The sequence below is a fragment of the Apium graveolens genome, chromosome 8 (genome assembly GCF_009905375.1).
Source record: "Apium graveolens cultivar Ventura chromosome 8, ASM990537v1, whole genome shotgun sequence".
In the NCBI taxonomy this organism is placed as follows: domain Eukaryota; kingdom Viridiplantae; phylum Streptophyta; class Magnoliopsida; order Apiales; family Apiaceae; genus Apium; species Apium graveolens.
Genome location: NC_133654.1, coordinates 162,053,895 through 162,076,104, shown reverse-complemented (window position 1 = coordinate 162,076,104; position 22,210 = coordinate 162,053,895).

The following is a 22,210-nucleotide window of genomic DNA, read 5'->3' as shown; positions in this document are numbered from 1 at the left end:
TTACGATCCGTGGTTGCGTAGAGAAGGGTCAATACATATAATATTTTATATACAAGTTTATATATTGTACTGTATGTTTTATGAGCCCCAAACTTCTGACCCGGGTTTGGAGGGCGTCACAGAATTTATATGAATCAAATCTCATGGTCTCCATTATTGTTTGTATGTAATTTAACATAGAGATAAATATAAATTATATATATGTCACCCATCGTGACATTTATTTATGGTGTCTTGAATGTTAAGGAGATTACTAGAACAAACTACTTAAATTAATAACGAATATTAGAAGGTATACATGTCACCCATCGTGGCGTACAAGGTTTCATAGATTTCGGATAATTATAAGATATCATTTGATGGCATCTGGTATAATTATGATTTAAGATTTGATAATGGTATACACTTAGCTATGAAAAATAATATTGACCACCCCAATGTGGCGTATTATTTAGTAATAGGACCGAAGTAACATTTAAATAAATTTAGGTGGTATACATGTCACCCATCGTGATGTACCAGAAATTTATGGTGTTTAAATTTTAGTGCATTAATTTTAATAATTGTTAGAGGAACTAATAGGTCTTAATATCTAATGCACCCTTTATGTGTTATGTGATGTTTTTATGCATGATTCTCAGGATATAATGGAGTTTAATCCACTGTTCACCATACTTAAGGATAACAAACTTACCGGACCTAACTATATTGAATGGAAACGAAATTTCGACATTGTGTTGACCGTTGAGGAGTACAAGTTTTGCATTTACCGGTCCTCACACATACGCCAACTATACTACCTGAGTTCTCACATAAGCCTCAACATCTTCAATGTACTTATGAGTAGTCTTCTTGAATCTAACCATACTTCTAGCTGAAATAACATGGATAAATAGCAAGAAGTGAGCCAAACGCTCAACAAGATATAACATAAGACAAAAATTATCAACATAGCAATTCATAATTTGAAATTGGGGTGGATGGCATAATTATTCAAGTCAAAATCATTTTTAACCAAATCATTACTCAAAATCATTTTATGACGCTACGGATTACAGCCGGTGATTAGCCGCAAAGTAATCCCGAACCTCGCTGGGTTCTAACAAATTTTAATTAGGATCCCTAGGCAACTTTTAAGCCTAGTATAATAAGTGTGAAAGGGACTTGCATCTTAGTCTAATCCACCAATCTCAAGAAAATATTCTTTTATTTGAAGAGCAATTATCTTTTATAAAACTGATGTCAGAGAGAAATTACAAGAATTCTAAATGATAGAATTTCAATTATAAATCAAGGATTGGAGTTATGAAACTCTTATCAGAAATGAGTTTTCTTCTCACTAGCGGGGTCATCAATGATGAGTATGAATGGTTTAACAACTAATGAAGAAAGTATTGAAAAAGATCCATGATGATAATCAAAAAAGGTATGGATCTCAAATTTGAGTGTAGTGCATGGCACATATCTAGTTACAAAGTTTGGGTATGATAATAAAGGGTAATGAAGAAGCATGAAGTTGGATTATTGATATCTCAAGGTTTCGGTGGTATAGGGATATAGTATCAGATCAAAAGTGGTTTTATAATCACAGAAATTGAAATACTTGAGCTTACGAAGGTATTTTGGTTTGGTACAAGCAATCGGGGTATATCAATTATAGGTACTAAGTCAAGTTGGGGCAAGAAGTAGATAAGGGAATGACCTTTATTAGTGCATAAAAAAACTTGGAACAACTGCAATGATCATAGGCATGGCATAACATTTTTAAAAACTCAATTTAAGATTAAGGTACTTGCAACAATATATCTTGGTGACGAAAATATCAATATCTCTAAGCAAGCATACTATCATTGTCCAAAAAGAATGGTTCAGAATACTTGCATAAAAATAGATTTGACAAGGGAGAGACACTTGCATAAAAATAGATTTGATAAGGGAAAGACACTTGCATAAAAATAGATTTGACAAGGGAAAGACACTTGCCTTAGAGAGGGCTTTATCTAGAACTCGACTTGGCTTAGGAGCAACCGGGAACACTTCTCGACCTTGATGGCAAGCTGCTTATCTTCACTTGATCCTACACCATAATAATAACCCTCATTATAAAAAGACTCTTATAAAAACAATCGACCCTAATGTTAATGCACAATTTGACTCCAAGTAGCATTTAGTGTCTTATTTTGCATAAGACATCAAATCAACACAAATTACTATACATTATCACTATTACACCTTGGAGCATATAATCACCATTAAGTATATTCAATCTATTATTTAGTATTGGTGCATTACTGGGTATTGAATGATCTCACTCATCTAATCTCGACCAGTTGATTGCCTAAGATTGGTAATATCATTTCTCTTGACCATACATATGGCATTACCTTCTACGAACCTCTATCTACTTGTAAACACTAAGGCCTAACTAGGCCTCGCTCATAGGTTTCATAAAACTAATTGCTAAGTCACAGTACTCTCATTTGCATTCTCTCAGCGACACCTTGTGTGACTTACGGTCTTTGATACTCTTCTACTCTAGGCATTCCTCACAAAACTAACCAAATGGAATTTTAATACTTAAATCTAACTTATGCTCTTAGAATGACATCAAGGTCTAACCTAGGCCTCCCTGGGCCTACGCTCAAAGTTGTCACAAATCTGCTGGGTGCCTTAAAAACTGCCATGTTTTTACTTAATTTTAGCCATTGATTCTAACTCTAAAACAACATATTTCGACTTGAAAACCTTCCCTAGACTTCCTAGTATTAGTACTATCCAAGGCCTAATGAGGTCCTACACATAACATTATTTTATGACCTCCAAACTACAGCAAACCTAAATTGTCCCCTGTTTTGGTAGATTTAGCGCTTTCGCTTGTGCACCTTACTAAATGGTAAGTTTTCTTAAATCTATTGCTTCTTTACACAAACATATATCAAGTCCCAACTCTCTGTAGCTCGGGCTTACCAAGGCCTAAGAAATGCCCATTCAAAACTTACCTACAAATAGTGTGCAAATCTGGAAAATCAAAGTGTCCTACTCTAACTCTTCCACCTTACTCCCACTTTAAAACAAAGCATTCAACCTTTAACCAATTAACCCTATTGCACTAATTCCGTCAACTAATGCCTCAAAAATTATGGAGATCATTCATACCCTAGTGCAACTTCATGCAAATAAATTACCAAAAACCATGCAAGTTAACAATCAGCAAAATTTTGACTAAATAAGGGAGATTATTTCTTATAAATTTGACTTATAAAACTTAACCAACAATCATGATCATGAACATTAACTTACCTTAGCTAATATTAATAAAAAAACATGGTAAAAACTCCTATTATGCATAAAAAAAATTCGAAATTCAAGGGTTTAACCATACATGCAAGCTTTCGAATATACTAGCAAAAATACGATGGTTTTTCATCAAAATCTCATTATAAAATTAACATGTAAGACTAGAATTAGCTATATCAAGAATGATCACTGAAATTTAAAGAGTTTTATCAAGTTTCCCTTAAAAAATACATGTTACTAACACATAGGTAACATATCTCATGCAGAAACCCTTGGATTCACAAGAATCAAAGGTGTTCTCTTGAGTTTAAGCAAAAACACAAACATGCAACCATTAAACATCAACTTTTCAACATAAATTTTTTGGGAAGTGAATAAAATAAGCATAGGGAGTGATATTACACTAAAAGTAAATGTAAAATTGGATGAAAAATGGAAGAAATGGGGGGATGGGGTGGTTTCGGCCGAAGGAGAGGGAGGAGAGAAGAGAGAGTGGAGTGGAATGTGGAGTGAGCTTAATCATTTCTTTTTTACTTTTATTCACATTCAAGAGTGAGTGGACTTTACTTTTACCGAATTACCCCTCTCCTACTAATAAACAAGATTTGCATGCAAGGTTAATTGAGTAATTTGGCTACTGGAGGAGTGGTTAGTGGGGTTGAAAATTCCGATTGTGCCCTTACCCCTCTCCTACTAATAAACAAGATTTATGGGTAATGGAGTAATTTGCTAATTAATATACAAATCAATTATAAGAATAAATTTTATGAATAAAAATATTAATCCATAAATTATAAGAATGGTATCACAAAATAACTTGGAATTTTAGAAATTTTATAAGATCACTTTTGAAATTTATTGATAAAAATAATTTTAAAACGATTTTTCTCTAATAAAGAAATACACTTTATAAATCACACAAAAGAGCAAATAATACATTTATTGCCTTCTAAATTTTTAAATAATTTAACATAATTATTATGCAGTAATCCAATCACAGAAGTACATATCCATATAATTTTATAAATTACCCAATTACAATTATAAAATACTCAATTAAAGGATTCTGTCTTCAGAATCTAAGATAACAGGTGAGGATACCGAAATCGCATTTCAGACTTTAGCTCCCATGTTGACTCTTCAACTTTGGGATTTCTCCTAAGCACTCATACTACCCTTACTGACTTATTTTTAAGACTCTTTTCTTGTCAGTCGAGTATTTTAACATGTTGCTCCACATATGACAAATCTGCTTGAATTTTTATCGATTCATACTCTATCACATGATTGACATCCGAATTATACTTTTTAAGCAAAGACACGTGGAATACATTATGAACATGCTGATACTGCGGAGGCAGAGCTAATTCGTAAGCCATTTTACCGACTTGATTCAAGATTTCAAAAGGACCTATATATTGAGGTGCTATTTTCCCTTTCTTCCCAAACCTAGTCAACCATTTCCATGGTGACACTTTCAACAATACAGCTTCGCCTATTTGGAACTCACATCCATCCGAGCAGGGTTTGCGTACTTTCGTTGCCTATCTTGAGCAGGAAGCAATCTTTTCTAGATCAGTATGACTATCTCTTTTATTTGTTGAACCAGTTCGGGACATAAAATCTTTCCTTCTCCAACTTCATCCCAACATGTTGGTGATTTGTATTTTCTTCCATATAAAGCTTCGTAGGGCGGCATGCCAATACTAGAGTGATGACTATTGATGTAGGAGAATTCCACCAGTGGTAAATGATCAACCCAACTTCCTGTAAAATTGATAGCACAACTTCATAACATGTCTTAAATTGTTCGTATTGTCCTTTCGCTTTGACCATCTGTTTGTGGATGATATGTCGTGCTCATGTTCAACTTGGTGTCAAGACTTTCTTGGAATTATCTACAAAAACTTGAGTTGAATTACGGATCTCGCTTTGAAACTATCGATACAGGTACGCCGTGACGTAACACGAATTCGTGCACATACATATGAACCAACCTATCTAATAAAGTCCTCTCGTTGACTGGTAGAAAATGCGCCGATTTTGTAAGGCGATCAACTATAACCCATATGGCATCGTGTCCAGATTTTGCTTGAGGTAATCCCACTATAAAATCCATGGAAATATTTTCCCACTTCCATTCTGGAATCTTTAATGACTGGATTAACCGCTCGGTCTTTGGTGTTCCGCTTTTACCCGTTGACATGTATATCATTTTGCGACCTATATTGCAACCCATTTTGCAATTTCTCTTTTCATGTTTGGCCACCAAAACTTCTTTCTCAAATCTTCATACATTTTAGTGCTTCTCGGATGGATTGAAAGTCGCGAGTTGTGGGCTTCTTGTAGTATCTTACTTTTCAATTCAGTTACTTGAGGAATCCAAATTCTTGATGAAAACCTTAATATACCTTGTTCATCTCTTTGCGTACAAATTTAGTCTCCTGACAGTTGGTTATTCTCTTGACTTATCACTACTTCTTGACATTTTCTTATCTTCTCTATCAGTTCTGGCTGGAAGATTATAATATGACAAATCTTTTCAAACCTTCCGTGAACACAAAGTTCTAATTCGAATCTTTCAATTTCTACAGAAAACTCATTTGGTAACGTGATCATATTCATTCTTTCCTTTCTACTGAGAGCGTCGGTTACTACATTCTCCTTCCCTGTATGGTAATGTATTGAACAGTCGTAATCCTTGATTAGCTCCAACCATCTTCGTTGTCATATATTGAGTTCTTTCTGGGTAAATATATACTTCAAGATCTTATGATCCGTGTAGATTTCACACTTGTCTCTGTATAAGTAATGTCTCCATATCTTGACTGCGAACACTAAGGTGGCTAGTTGGAGATCATGAGTCGGATATTTCAGTTCATGAGGTTTAAGTTATTAGGATGCATATGCAATCACCTTATTGTGTTGCATTAGTACATAACCCAATCCTTTATATGAAGCGTCTCTATATATCACAAATTCTCGTTTGTCATCTGGTAGTACCAAAACTGGGGCGATACCAATTTCTGCTTTAACTCTTGTAAACTTCCTTCAAATTCCGCATTATATTCAAACTTGTGATTCTTCCTTGTCAGCTTGGCCAATGGCGTTGAAATCTTTGAGAAATCCTTCAAAAATCTTTTGTAGTACCTGGCTAGTCCTAGAAAACTTCTTACTTCCGTAGGAGTCTTTGGTCTTTCCCAACTCATAACTGCTTCAATCTTTACAGGGTACACTCTAATTCCTTCACTCCCGGTTATATGTCCCAAAAATTGGACTTCTCGCAACCATAACTCACACTCTAAAAATTTAGCATACAACTTCCCTCGCCTAAGAATTTCCAATGCTATCCATAAATCTTGCTCATGTTCCTCTTCCAACTTCGAATATATCAGAATGTCATCGATGAATACCACGACGAACTTGTCCAAATATTTCTTGAAAACTCGATTCATTAGATCCATGAAAGCTACAGGGGTGTTTGTTAATCCAAATGGCATTACTAAAAATTCGTAACGTCCGTATCTTGTCCTGAATGCCGTGTCCGGGATATCCTCTGGTTTGATCTTCAACTGATGGTATCCTGACCTCAAATCAATCTTGGAGAAACACTTAGCTCCTTTAAGTTGGTCGAATACATCATCTATCCTTGGTAACAGATATTTGTTCTAAATCGTCAACTTGTTCAGCTCCCGATAATCTATACAGAGTCTCATGCTTTTGTCCTTCTTCTTTACGAACAGAACTGGCGCTCCCCATGGCGACGTACTTGGCCTTATGACTCCTTTGTCCAAAAATTCTTGTAGTTGACTCGCTAACTCCTTCATCTCTTCTCTGCTGGTGCCATTCTGTATGGTGCCTTCGAAACAGGTTCGGCTCCTGGAGCAAGGTTAATCTCAAACTTAATCTGTCGGTCTGGCGGTAGTCCTGGTAGTTCTTCGGGAAACACATCTGGGAACTCTTTCACCACCGAAATCTCTTCTTTACTAGGAACTTCCTTTTCTATATTCACTATATAAACTAGGAATGCCTCATAACCCTTCCTAAGTAACTTGTTCGCCTAGACAGCTGAAAGAAATAGTTGTCCTTCTTTTTGACCTTTAAACATCACCTTCTTCCCGTTCCTTTTCCTTAAATAAACTTTCTTAGATCTACAATATATCTGAGCATTATTCTTCCCTAACCAGTCCATCCCTAAGATTATTTTAAACTCTCCTAGCATGAAGAGTATCAAGTTAACTGGGAACATGTGCCCGAAGATATCGATCTCACACTCTGGGCAGAATTGACTTACAAGTACCTTTTCTTGGTTAGCAATTACTATTTTCATTATTTTACTCATATTCTTCTTATCGCAATTTAGTCTACCATCAAAAGTTTTTGATATAAAAGATCTTGTAGCTCCTGAATCAATTAATACTTTAGCTTTAACATTGTTTATCAAAAGCTTACCTGCTATCACTCTGAATTCTGAACAGCATCCTTCATTTTTAAATTAAAAGTTCTTGCTAATGCTTGTGGAACTGGTTGAGATGGTAAAGTCAAAGCCAATACCTCAACTGGTACAGTCGAACTGGTCATTGCTACACTCATCATACTTCAGATTGGTCCTACTGATTTGCACTTCCATGCCATGTGTCCTGGCTTCCCACACTTGAAACATATAACTCCCATCTTCTGAGCTTTACATTCATTTTCCAAGTGCCCCTTCTGATTGCATCGATAACACGCCGTATTAATCTTGTTGCAAATTCCCACATGCTTCTTTCCACAATGCTTACATTCAACTCTTGGCTTCCTGTTCTCACTTGTTTGTCCATGATTTTGCTGATAGTTCCCTCTATTTTCTTGCCTCTTATTTTCTTATCCTTTCTTCTGTGCATTTCATCCTTAATTTCTAGAACCCAATTCTCTTCGTATTCTTATCTGACTGACTCCCTAATTATGACATTTCCCCTGATGAAACACTTTCCTCTTTTTGTTATCTCTTTCCTTTCTAGATTGTACTCTGTTACTTTCAATCAAGGCCGCTTTCTGAACTACTCCTATATATTTATCAATATCAAATATTGATACCCTATCTCGGATCCAATATTCAAGCGCTTGTTGGAACCTTTGAGCCTTCTCTTCTTCGGTACCCACATACATGGTCACAAACCTCGATAATTCTGTAAACTTCTTTTCATATTCTAAGACTGTCATATTTCCTTGTTTCAATTCTAGGAACTTCACTTCCATTTTCTTCTTTACATACTAGGGATAATACTTCTCTAAAAACAGTTCCTTAAATCTTGCCCAAGTAACTAGTTGAACCTCTTCCAAAGCTTTAACTGAATCCCACCAATAAATTACTTCCCCTTTCAGAAAATACGGGGCCTATACAATATTATGATCATCCCCTAATCGAACCAACTCGAAACATCTCTTCATTTCTCTTATCCAAGTGTTGGCTACAATTGGATCAGTGGTATCATGAAAAGTTGGAGGGTTCACATTATGAAAAGCTTTAAAAGTTACAACTGGTTTCGAAATTGATGTTGATGTTGATGTTGGTGTTGATCATGATTCTCTGGGTTTCGAAATTGTTGTTTTTGGGAATTGTTATTGAAGAGTTTGTTGTTGCTGAGCAATTGCATTGGTTTGTTATTGCAGGGATTCCAATATTCGAAGGTTATTGGGGTCGGTTAGAATAGAAGTACTGGTTTGCTTCGTCATTTTAGGTGACATGATTCTCAAATAAAAGGTTTAACAAAACAGTTATAAATATGGTAATTATCTCAAAGTCAAGGTGTTGCGAAGTTAAGGTGATCACATGTATTTAGGTTTTTGATTATTAGCAATGAAGGTGATATACAATTCTAGATATAGAAACAAAAGCAAAACTAAAATGAAATGATAGCACATTAATCATTAAAACAAATTTTTACTTACAACGCAACCAAATAAGGTTCGAATTTAAAGGTCAACAACATCATAGTTCTGAAAGGAAATAAGGAAAATACATAGTTCAAAAGATACAACAACATAGGAAATCTGGCTCCTACTTCGGCCTAACGGTCATCTTCCTAAGTCTCCTCGTTATCATCTCGAGCTAAAGGGATCTCTTTCTACTGCTCCCCCTGAAATACCTTCACGATGCCCTAAAGTTCATCTACTACCATCTGGATGGTGTACTGACTGTTGCGGTCGCGGTGTGTTGGCATCTCTCCGAGCTTAGTGTTAACGAACTGGGTCAAGGACTCGAGTCTCGCAATCAATCGTGCCTTAGGTTCCTCCCTAAGCCGATTATCATCCTGAAAAGCTACATCCTATCGCTGAATAAGTCAGTCGTACTTCCCTTGGAGCCTATCGAACTAAAGCCTCAAGTCAGCGTACACGAAGAAAGCAATAGTGTCGGATGGCGCCGAAGATGAGGACTAATGCATCCTTTGTTGAGAAATAATTTATACGAAGGAAAATATTAGTGACTTACTCGAATAATATCTACTTACACTCTTGTATTTCCTATATATATATATATATATATATATATCCTATAACCTATGTAGACTATTCAGGGACTCTAAACCTTAGCTCTCATACCAAAACCTTAGGTGGTATACATGTCACCCATCATGACGTACCAGAAACTTATGCTGTTTAATTGTTAGTGCATTAATTTTAATAATTGTTAGAGGAACCAATAGGTGTTAATATTTAGTGCACACTTTATGTGTTATATGATATTTTTATGCATGATTCTCAGGATAAAATGGGGTTTAATCCATTGTTCACCATACTTAAGGATAACAAACTTAACAGACCTAACTATATTGAATGGAAACAAAATTTGGACATTATGTTGACCGCTGAGAAGTACAAGTTTTGTACTTATGAACCCAAGCAAGATCAACCTACTACCGGTCCTCACACATACGCCAATTATACTACCTGAGCTCTCACGTAGGCCTCAACATCTCCAGTGGACTTACGAGCAGTCTGCTTGAATCTAACCATACTTGCTAGCTGAAATAACATGGATAAATAGCAAGAAGTGAGCCAAACGCTCAACAAGATATAACATAAGACATAAATTATCTGTAAGAACCCAAATTTTTGACATCGGTAAAATACCTTTACGAATAGTAACCTTGCGGTTTAATAAAAACTTTTGCAACCACACCATATACCAGTTTTTAATTTAAGGTTCCGAGTTGATATTGTGATTATACATATCAAATGAGTGTATGTAAACGCTATTAGTTTTCAAAGAAAACCAATTTTGAAAAATGACCGTATCTATGAATCATCAAGGATTACGAGAATCAGAATATAATTACAAATTTAAAATCCTACAAATTCAAATCCAAGTACGATACTTCGAAACATAAAGAATGTATAAGAAATGATTTACACCGTAAACCGTTTATGAGAATTTATTACGAAAACAAATAAGCGACCGAGCGAATGCGTAAACGGATAAATTAACGTATCAAACCAATCTAACTATACTAGATAGATAGACTAATAAACTAACCATGGTCAAATAACCAAATAGTAACCTAGCTAGATAGGAAATGATAACCTAAAGGCTAGTAATAGTAAACCTAAAGTCTAAATTAAGTAGAATAGCTTGCAAACCTAGGATGCTAGCCAAGATATGCATGGATTTAGTAGTACTAGGATATATACTAAATCATATCTCACAAATCTTCCCAAAGAAGCATTTCCAAGAAGCAACAAACTCTCTCTCTCTCTCTTCAAAACACAATGCTGATTTCAAGAACACCATGAAAAGAAAAATTCATATCTCATGTTCTACTAATTGAAAAATCACCAAATTTTAACCAAAACTTCCTCATATCATGTAAAAGGTACTTTAAAAATTTCAAGGTCATTGGATTAGTATAGCATAGTCAAATCCTTGCTCAAAATTGGTAGTGAATAGTAACTCCGAAAATCTCTTTTGTTTTCTTGATTTTCATGGCTTGATTTAGGATCCTTAAGCATAACCAATCCCTTCCAAGTTTCAACCATAAAAAAGAAGACCTCACAAGATACCAAGAATGGTATAAATCTTCATCCAAACTTTGTTTAAGTTTTAAGTTTCAAGAAATGTAAGGATCTTGGATATAGGTATGGTTTTGATGATTGATTTGATATTATCTTGATGTTTAGTTAATTAGTTTTAAGGTTGATGATTGTTGCCTCAAGAACATGATTTTATTCAGAGGAGTTAGTGTTGATATGATGATTTGATGGTTGTTGATGGCGATATAATGATTTAAGATGTAAACAAAACTCAGATCGTAATCATAACCTCGTTAAAACGAACAAAACTCAACTTAAATTTCTGCAGAATTTCTCGAATGTATAAACTGTAGTTTCTTGAAAAGTAAGAATTGATTATAATAGAAAATGTTACGAGGATCGTTTAGGCGCTTGAATTGCTTGATTTCAATTTACGGATCAAAAGTTATGACCATTTTAGTAAAAGTGTTTTACGCGACAAAAACTGCTACAAATTATGAACTTTGTAAATTGAAATGATCGACTTAAAAATATTTATAAATCATGAAAGTTTTACAGAGAAGAAAAAATAGATTTTATTAACTTCCATAAAAATTTCAATTAAAAATATTGATTTTTCAGTTTTATAAAAATATCGGAGTCGAGGTCGCGCGGAGTAAAAACACCCAATACAACCCACTGTAAGAAAACTGCCACTTCAGAATTTTCACCCCTGTTACCAAAAAAACATTTTCCAATTATTTGTTCTAAATTTTGTCTAGATCGCTCACGCAAAAACGGTGTATTAATTGAGTTAACGTTTTGAGAGATATCAATGTTTTAGTGAAAGCGGTTTAAATAGTAAAACTTCGTAGTTGACCAAACTTTTGAAATGCTTTTAACCTAATTAAATTCATTTTACCAAAATAAAACTTTTATGATAAATATTAAAAGCACTAAAGAAGCTCCCCGAGGTGGTTTCGTATTAAAATATTAATTTTACGATTTATTAAAAATTTTAGAGTGCGAGTCGCGTAATAGTAACATTCGGTATAGTCAACTATAGAAGACCACTTTGACCGTCCGTTTTGACCAAGGATTGATACTCATTTCGAGTCATTCGGAGATTGAAAATTATGAATTATTGTACCTATTAGAAATATAAATCGATGATGGGATTAGAAATACTGATTAAGATTATGATACTTGTTTATGAGAAAACGCGGAACGAGAGGAAGTCGGAAAACGTATCTTGGACTCCAGGCAAATTTTCAAACCCTACCTTTTAAAACTTTTGTGTTGTGTTGCTTTCACATAAATGCTATATACATGATGTTGTATTATGATATTTTACGAATTGTGATATATAATATCATACGATATATTAGTGATTTTGGTATATGAATATTACCGAATTTCAATCGATAACGCTAGAGAGTAGCGTTGTATATATGAGGAGTATATTTTAGACCGAGGATCGGTTAGTATAATTCGATAAAAACCCGGAAGTATTCCGGAGGTATTTCATTTAAGAATATTAACGCTATAGTAGAGCGTGATGTATAAGTTGTAAGGCTGAGAGTCGGTCAATTTTTATAAAGTATAAACCCGGGAATCATCCCGGAGATATTTTGGACGATTATCCCGGAGGTACTTGTTTTATCCCAAGGGACTCGGTGTCCACTTGTGAAGTATTAAATACCTCGAATATATTTAAAACGATTTCCAAAAATCGTATTCCCTCAACTACATTTAAATACTTGAGCAACAAATATTATTTCAAGTTATTCATTCAATATAGAAGAAGTATTCTCCAACGATTATTTATTTCAAACCTGATTAAGTATATTATTAAAGATTACTTTAATTATTTAGACATAAATTAGTCGGGGAATATTATTTCAAATATTCTTTAAAAACATATTCATTCGAGGTCTATTTATTTAATAATTATTATTTAATTATTAATTTTTATTTAATAATTTAATATGATTTAAAAATCATAAAACCTATTAAAAATACTCCTGGATTTCAGAAAATCATACAAATACTTTCAGATCGTCGATGAATTTATTTCAACTTATTTTAAAAATTTGAGCATAGTTTCATAAGAAACCCCCCTTTATTTAATTATCTGTAGAAAACGGTCAACTACATTTAAACCCCCCTTTATTCTCGGAAACACATATATATATATCAAGGTGTACCTATCAACAAGCAATATGCTTGGGGAACAAAATAAGTTCCAGATATATGATGGGATTCTTACAAGGACAAGGAGGGGTAGACTCAAGTACTTCGCGGACTGGGGACACTACCAATTTAATACCACATGAGAAGGTATATTATATACTGATGAACATGTGGAGTATGCATACTTGAGAGGGATGGACGCAAAACCGTGTCTTGAGAGGGATAGACACGAAGTGTGTACCTGAGAGGGATGGACACAGAAAAGGCCCAAATGTGGCCAGGGTGATAACCGATAACAAACGGCAATCATCCTTCTACTAGTAGAAAAGGTTACTATTTTCCGTATTACGACCGATCATCGTATGCGGTGGCTCCAGTGAATGTCCTATTCTTCCAATTGGAATTGAGATGCAATACCATAACCCAAGCCTATTTGCTGGGTTTACCATTAAGGTATTTGTAGACTAATAAGTCAATCAAAGAATTATTTTGAAAAGAGGTGTGTGTCACAAAGAAAACTACTTTGAATAAATACATATCCTTATACAGATTGATATAATTTCTTTAACAGTCATTTCATACTGTTGGTTATTATGGCTGAGCATTAATGCTCACTCTTGCTTTCTTTCAAATGTCACAACACAACAGGTTACCAGTATACCAGTGTGGGACTTAGTCACTTGAAATCGTGGGGAGAATCCCTTACAACTTTGTCTCAGGTGGACCAGAGTATCTAGATAAGTATAAGATGTTAGAAGTAATTATTGTAACTTCATGTAGAGGTTACGAGTAATTGTTTAAGATATTGTAAAGTACATTTGAGTGTAATAAAAGAATATTACATTTTGTGCATCATTTCTAAGGCTATAACTAGTGTGTGTGTGTGTGTGTGTGCGGGAGATTGAGGTCTGTTGGATTATTGAAACAATACAGGTGACATTTGAGTGAAGGATGACATGACGACCCAGATTCCTGTCCCCGGATTTGAGGGCGTTATAGAAATGGTATCACAACATTCAGTTATAGTACTTAGAGACGAGAGTGTTAGGAGTCTGTCTAGATGTGAGATTACGTAAGAGGTCATATAGAGTTCATCATTGGACTACCGAATGTAGCCCCAATGTGTAGGTTAGGATAAGTGTATATTTGAGGTATTAAAGCATGACTAATAGGACCATTGGAGATTCTCAAAATGATGAGAAAAAAATTAGAATCATATATAATTTGGCAAATATGTGGATATCGAACTCGGAGCTAAGTCTCTAGGGCATTTGGGGTAAAGACGGTATTACCAACACCATATGTTGATTGGATAACACAAGCTTGGTTACTCCTAGTTCCCCATAAGTTGCCCATGAGGGAGAATTGAGCAGAGATAGTGTCCCATATACCCTTGAGGATTTTTATTTCCATTAAGGAAGATTTGAATATAATATACGAATGTCATTATAAAAGTAAGTACACTACATTATTAGTGCGCTTAATATGTAAGGTTATGATGGTTTAGCTCAAAAATCGAGAGCATCGAGAATTGATGGCATGTCTACAATTGAATGGCGTAAAACTACAACGAGCGATAGTTCGATCTTAGAACCTTCTAAAAGGATAGACAAGTGAGTCTAGAGCGAAATTCTTCGGTAGAAATGATGTCAGAGACTACGTATATATACTCGCAGACCTCTAATATATTCAGTAATGTATGTTCAGTTACACACACATGCCACCGAACTTATGGACTACATTGAGATCCCTGAGAGATCTCTTTGATCTGTTCCCAGGGGGAACTGTCCACTTGTAATTAGTAATGGAGTAATTTTCTAATTAATATACAAATCAATTACAAGAATAAATTTTATAAATAAAAATATAAATCCATAAATTACAAGAGTGATATCATAAAATAGCGTAGAATTTTAGAAATTTTATAAGATTACTTTGAAATTTATTGATAAAAATATTTTTAAAACGATTTTTCTCTAATAAAGAAATATACTTTATAAATCACACAAAAGAGCAAATAATACATTTATTGCCTTCTAAATTCTTAAATAATTTAACACATTTATTATGCATCAATCCAATCACACAAGCATATATCCATATAATTATAAAAATGACTCAATTACAATTATAGAATACTCAATTAAAGATTAAATGGAATATCGGTTGTAACAATTGATAGTTTCCTGCAGTCTATTCAATCTACTATTCCACCACTTGTAGCAATCCATGTTTTTGTTAAAAAATAGTCCATTCATTCTACTATTTCATCACATCACTTGAAATTCTCCTTGTTGTTGCTGAAGATGTAGTAGCACAACAGTTCATTCATAAAGATCTATCCACTATAGAGTCACCCCAGCACGCCAGAGGTACTCAGGTTCTGGAAGTAAATCCTGAAGCTCCAGTTTATTTATCTACAATTCTTGAAGATGTGGAGCTAAATGCTGATGGTATGGAAGCTTCTGACGCTGTTGGATCACATACAATACCAATTTCTAATTATATCTTACATGCTGAAGCTGGTGATAAAGTTTAGCCGGATAGTTCAAGATCTAGTTGCAAATGAAGAATCTAATGATGGTAAAGAAGCTTATATTTTAAATGCTCTTATAGATCCTGAAGATGATCTATTCTTCCCTGAAGATATGCCTAAACATGTGAGGCAACAGAAGCTTAAGGAGTTGGATGCTAAGAAGAAGCATGATTATTTTTATGAAATATGGAATGCTCAATGGAAAGATGCTACATATCCTATTTCCAGAACTAGTGTTGTTGATCATCTGAAAAAAGCTAAACAGAGAATTCAAAATCCTGACATGTTAAATCATCTAAAATCATCTACTTTGATAGTCAGATCTCTGCATACAGCTCAAAAAGAAACTACTTCTCAAATCAATCAGATCAAAGAATTTTTGATTGCTTTAAGGCTGACTACTCATCGGGAAGTTCAGAAGCAGATTGCACCAATTGTTTCCAGATAGTCTACAAATGAAGCCAATCAAGCTAGATTGGAAGCTAAGCAAGTTCAAATATCTGAACAACTTACAGAGTTACATAATTTAATGGAGCTGATTATTTCTCTACTGCTTGATGATGATGTCAAAAAGGGGGAGAAGATCGTTAAATCTAAATACAAGCAGCTAACATTGACAAATACTGATGATGAAGATTCTAATGGAGGTAATAAGGGGGGATAAAAGGATAGTGAACAGAGAAGAGGTGAAGAGCTAGTTGGAACTAGTGGTTCATCAAAAGAAATCACTTGGTCTCAATTTAGACAAGGTGGATAAAGTAAGAGTAGTGAAGGAAGAGTTCAATCTAAAGAACTGACTGTGACTATAACAACTCAACAAACTCTGAAAGTCATAATTGCTGATGAAGACCAGAAGAAAGAAGCTGGTACAGAAGCAAGTCAGTATCGTCAAACTCTGAAAGTAAAAGATAGAAAGACAACTCTATTTTACAAGGATCCAAAAATTCAAGAATTTGACTCTAAGGTGAGTAAAAGAATCTTTGAGAAAGAAAATTCTGGAGTTGATCTAGAATAGTTAAGGCAAATGGAGGAAGATTCCAAGAATTCCATGAAGACAGCAAATACTTAATGCTGCTGTTATCTCTCAAGATCCATATGAGGATGATCCTTCTAACAGACAAACTAAAGGGGTAGTCATAAGGAAATGAGTCAGGCAGAGGCTGAAAGATCTCTTAGGTCTCAAGCTATCTTAACTGTTGACAGGAGTCATAAAGGGAAAGAGAAGATAGGAGAAAAGCCCAAGCCTTTAAAGCCTAAATTCAAAGCTCTTGCTAAGAAGAAATCAGTATCTAAGTCAACTAAATCTCAAACACTGATAGATTCAGTCTATACAGTAGCTCAAGCATTTGATACTGAAGAAATTGCTGAAGAAGAAGAAGTCAGTCAAGCTCATCAAAGAAGGAAGATTCATGGAGCTGACTGGGCTGAAAAACTGAAATAAACCTCTGACATTGCTCAAGTTAATGAAGAAGCAAATGTTGTTATTCAACCAATCACAACCTTTGATACTACTCATACTGTTGATTTTTTGAACCCAATTCAAGCTAAGTAATAAAATCTTGATTCTGAAAATATTGTGAATCAGATCTTTGTTTTATCGTTAGTAATTTAGGAAGGATACTTTAGGAAGGATACTTAAAACTATATATTGTGAATCATATCTTTGTTTTATCATTAGTAATTTAGATAAGTGGATCAAATTATATATTGTAATTATATCTCTTAAATTTCTGGGAAGTGTTGGTTAGCATCTGTAGCGTGTGGTTTTGTAAAACCTATTTTTGTGCTTTGTTTGTCTGAAATGGCAGGTTTGAGATTATCTTTGATATACTTTTTTATGCATCTGTAGTTTTAGAAGAGTTATGCATGGGGGTGGGGACGAGGGAGAATGCCTGAAATTACAAATGAAGCTCAAGCTTGGAAAGAGGAAAAAGGTCACACAGAGGCTTGCATTTCCTTTGCAACTCAAGTTGATATGGATAGAGATAATTGCCTTTTATGTTGGCTCTAATTAAGTATGATGCCACCATTTGTATAATATAGAGTTTAGCAAGATTAAAATAGAAGATTGTCCATCTCTCTAGTTTAAGTTTATTTTAATTTTTCTAAATTTATGGTTGGTAGATAATGGCGGTATGAGGATGGTAGAATGGTGATGTTATGATGGTGAAGGTGGAATGGGAGTGGCGTTTATTTGGGATGAATTGAATGTCATTATGGTGATTGGTTTTTGAGACAATGTTGATTGTGTTAGTTTTAGAACTATGGTCTTATTAATAGGAATGACTATTTACAGATAGTTCCTTTCAATCTTTTTTTATAAAAGCGTTAAATAGGTCTTTTATAGTGTTTCTAATAATGAGTCTAAATTTGTTGCAAAAAAATTAACAAACTTTACATAAGGGTTGCATCAATACCCACATGTGGGCCCCACAATATTCTATTGATAGCCCAAACCCATTTGCAACACTGGTCAACTCCTATTGCAACCCTGGTTGGTGTTACAATAGAATGTTTTTATAACAGATAAGCATGGGTTGCAATAGGGTGTGTCAGGGTTGCAATAAAATTCTTTCCCAACGACTAAAATTGCAACCCCGAAAAAGCGTTCCAATAGCGTTATTGGCACCTGTAACAACGGTTCTTTTGCCTTTAGCAACGGTTTCGTGGGGTTGCAGAATGCAATCTCTGGCGTAGTGAATACTGATATGCCTGAGGATATCGATATTTGCTTATCAGAGTTTGTAAACTCTGATAAAGCTGAATAAATGCTGATATGATATGAGCATATGTTGGATGACTGTTCAATGCTGATATGCACTCTGATACTGACTGTTATAATTCTGATTCTGAAAATATTCTATTAACTGCCATTGAAGTTAGGATATTTATTTTATTAATGGATTATTTTCAGCTACGTTTTAGTTTTGTTTATATACAAAACTTAACACACTGCACACAGGACTTGTGAAACCCTGACTGCTACTTCTCTCTCCACACAAACATAGATCTTATAGCATATATTTTCTGTGAAAACTGAGGTATATGTCACTGTTGAGCATTACATGATTGCGAACGAAGTGCTCTGTGCTGTTTTATCCTGAAAACGATATTGCTGCAACCCAACACAACGTAAGTGCTTTAATAATCACTTCAAAAATAATCTAGACTTCTCAAAAATTAGGCGACTCAACTGTTACTTGTTCTTTCAAATTTTGTTAAAGTTTCTATTAGAGCTAAGTGATTCTATCCTCTATTTGTCAATTCAGTTACTGATTGTATCTTGTTTCTGCATTCGTGATTTGTTTTGTTAGTTGGTTGATTGCATGTTCTTGGTAATTTATAATTATATAACAACTCCATTATTGCGCGTAATGTTCATTATACCCAACAATATGTTTATTTAATTTTGCAATAAAAATTACTTCCTCAGTCCCAACCATTTCTTTATATTTTCCTTTTTGGGATGTCTCATCCAATTTTTTACATTTCAAAACTTACGAAAAATAGTCAATGGGTCCCACCACTTTCTCACTTTACCTCCTTTTTCACACTACTTTTACTCCACTATCTCCCTTTTATATATTAAAAATTAATCATTACAAGGAAAACTGGCTCAGACAAGTGTTTTAACCCGTTATCTGATTCCCTGAAAACCCGTTATCTATTGAGCCGCCGTCTCTTACATGGATCAGACAACGATTAGAAACAGTTGTGTGAGTCATCGAAGACAACGACCAACTATGAGTCCCCGTTGTATTACAACCAGAACAAACAACGTCTTTCCATAAATTCTGTTGTAAGAAGATTTATTAGACAAGTAATGTTAAAAAGGTTGTGTATGTGGTCACTAAGAGTTTTAGAATAGAACATAACACACAACCCTTATTCAGATATATATATTGTCCTCTACCTTAACACACAATTCAAATGATAACCACCGTTGTATTACAACCATAACAAACAAGTATTTTCTATATATTCTGTTGTAACAAGTATACTTAGACAAGTTCTCTTGAAAACGTTGTGTATGTTCTTACTAAAAGTTAAGGAGTAGAACATAACACACAACCCTTATTATTTATTGTCCTCCACCTTAACACATAATTTTCAAAAGATAAAATTTCGTTGTCTTACAACCATACAGACAAACCCTTTATTTTAAATTTGTATTGTTGGAATTGCTTTATACAACATTTTTTTATCACTTGGTATTGTATGATTATGTTTTGCACTTATATTTTAATGTAGAAAGTGTTGTGTGGTCTTCAAGGCATAATTCTTTTTATTCTTAATAGCATTGTTGGACAATGAATAATAGTTAGTTTTGTTCAGACAATGGTTTTTTATTGTGTGAATCTTCTTTTAACAATGTTTAGTTTTAAATAGCATTGTTATATGTTATAAAACATGATGAGCTTGGTCTTTATAAGTGTTGTGTGAGACACAATATAATATGGTTATTGTATAACTTTATTGGATAAAAGCTCCTCAAACAATGGTTTTTCAAATTAAAATTAAACACAACAACATTATAAAATGAACATGCCATAAAAATTAAAACCCAAACTATCATTCAGATTACAAGCAAATTATCACCATTACACCAACAATCAACCATCAATCCTTCTATTACACCAACAATTAACCAACCCTCCATTACATGAATCCACTAAACCAATATTTAACCATTGCAACCAAGAACTAACTTATAACCAAGTTTTATCTTAAACAAAACAAGACCATTCAAGTAGAAAGCAAAATATTTTCAGGTGAACATATCCACAAAAACGCCAGTAATTAGAAACAACGTTTAAATAGAGTTAACTACCATGACTAGAACTCCCAAATTTCAACACAAAATATGTTCACAACTCAAAATACCCAGCAGCACTGTATGCAAGTTCAAGTGGCATGCTTCTTCATAAAGTACTTTGCCCATTCAGTCTTTATCTCGTTCAGTTCTTTCATGCCATAACTTAGGTTGCTTCTGCGTAACCATTGAAACATGGATGTAAAAATCACATTTATTTACCACAATACACTTGGATATAGAAAAAAGAAAGATAACTATAACATTACCTTCTCATGAAATTTTAATTCCATATCGGCATAAATCTCTTTCATGTAACCCATTATAAACAAACCACAATCTTTGCTCCCAGTTTGGACAGGTACCCCCTGGAGAACATTAAAAACTTTATATATGTCTAGCTACACTATTCTTGTAGAATAGAGAAATTGATAAAATATACTCTATTTACCCCCAGATTCTCCCAAGATATTTTCTTCTTTAAGAACTTCTTTGCTTTTTCCTGTTAGAGTTTGATGGCACTACGAAAATATAATATAGATCAATTGTAAGTCATATTTGTATTTAATTATTAAAGTGATTGTAGTTGAAATAAAATTTTAATATTGTACTCACTTGTCAATCACTTCTGTCCATTCTTCAGTTGCAATCCTACGCTTCAATGGGTCCATGTGGTAAACAGTTTGTGAATCTGGATTTACAGCAGTGAGCGTCCAATGATTCCTGATAATTTATGAACAACAAAATTTACAATAACATACAGAGATGATGATATACAAAAAACAATCTTTAAGTAAGGATATATTATTTATTATAACAGGTACTAACACAGCATTATATGGTAGCAGGAAAATTTGTCCTGGTTTAGCGTTCCTGAATCTGATAGATAAGGATTTTGACCTCTCTCCTGGACTACCACAACCAAGTGCGCCTATCATCCCAGGATCAACAAATGTTATCATGTCAACCATCTTGCGCTTTTTCAAATTCTCTTGCAATAAACTGTTAAAAATTGGAGATACAGATTATGAAAAATTTTAAAAAAAACTCAATAAGTATTCATAAAGGCAACAAAACTTTAGAAAAATGCTTACTTGATAAAAATGCAAATGGTGGACCCTGATATCTCACCCCCAGAGCACAAAGCGTGCACATCCGATAAAAACAGCGCCTTCTTAGCGGTTACTCCAAAAGCTTCTTGGCATAGATAAAAAGAGTTTACTTGTCCATCAGCTAGGGCATTTTTTGCCCAAAGACAGAGACGTTTCAAAACAGGGGGATAATTCGCACCCATGTCCAATACATACTCTGGTTCCGGGACACAATCTTTTACCTTCTTCCATTTTTTCCCAGTAGTTTTCTTGCCTCCCTGAATTGAAAAT